We start from the raw sequence: 1199 nt of genomic DNA on the forward strand, positions 1-1199 counted from the left end.
CATCTGCCCCTTCCTCCTCCCTCTTTTCCTTCCTCTCAGCAGAAGTGCCAGTGGAGGTTTGTTTTCCTCTGGGCTGTAGATAGATTGTTAATTATTTTTCCTGAGAGAAAGACAAAAGCAGTAAATCTCCTGAACTAAAATCATCAGTAAACTGAGGTGAAGGTGAATGAGGTGAGGAGTTAGGAATCTTTTAATGCAAGGCTAATTTTGGGTCAGTGCTTTCCTTATCTATAAGTGAGGTAAAACCAGAGCATGCCTATTTTTTTCCCATCTGAGCAGCTACAAATCCATAGCTTTGGCATGTAGTAGTTCTATGTCCTTGGATATCTGGAAGTGTCTTAAACGGACTACTTTTTCCTGGACCCTAAACACTGACCAAATGCCTGACAATTGCAGGAAGGTCAATCTCTATGTTTACATTGAAGAAAAGAACAGAGACCTGGTAATGGGAAGCAGGTTTCTTGTCTGTGTGACTGTCTTCACACATAGCTGGGGGATCTAATCAGTAAACCCCAAATACATAAGGAAAATTGTGCCCAGAAAAAATGCTCCTGAACTGTGGGAGATAAATCCCAAATTTGTAACAAATGGGGATAAGCTACAGAGAAATCTACAGCAAGAAACAGTCACTTTATTCACAATGCAATAATTTTAACATGCTTTGTATCCTGGCCTAATCCTCCAAACAAAACTCTTGGCTCTGATAGGTTGACCTTGTGGAATGAGACTGATTAATTCCTTCCTTCCTTCCTTCCTTCCTTCCTTCCTTCCTTCCTTCCTTCCTTCCTTCCTTCCTTCCTTTTTTCTTTCTTAGTAAGAGTAAATCTCACTATGAAACCCTGGCTGACCTGGAATGCACTGTATAGACCAGGTTGGCCTCCAACTTATAGTGATCCTCTTACTTCTGCCTCTGTCTCTCAAGTCTAAGATTAAAGGCACATACCACAGACAGTTTAAAATAGAAAAAAAAAAGGAAAATTTCAGATAATAAAGCCCACCCTCCAAAAAACAAATTTTGTTTTTGAAAAATAACTTTTTCCAAGTGGTCAATGAGACAAATGTATTCCATGCCAATGTCATCTTCAATAAATTTATTGGATAAATGTTTCTTTTTTTTTTACTTTTTTTTAATTGAGAAAAGGAAAAAAAAACAAGTTTCCGCCTACTCCCAGCCTCCCACCTCCCTCCCCCTCCTCCCA

This window comes from Microtus ochrogaster, chromosome 1, assembly GCF_000317375.1.
Source record: "Microtus ochrogaster isolate Prairie Vole_2 chromosome 1, MicOch1.0, whole genome shotgun sequence".
In the NCBI taxonomy this organism is placed as follows: Eukaryota; Metazoa; Chordata; class Mammalia; order Rodentia; family Cricetidae; genus Microtus; species Microtus ochrogaster.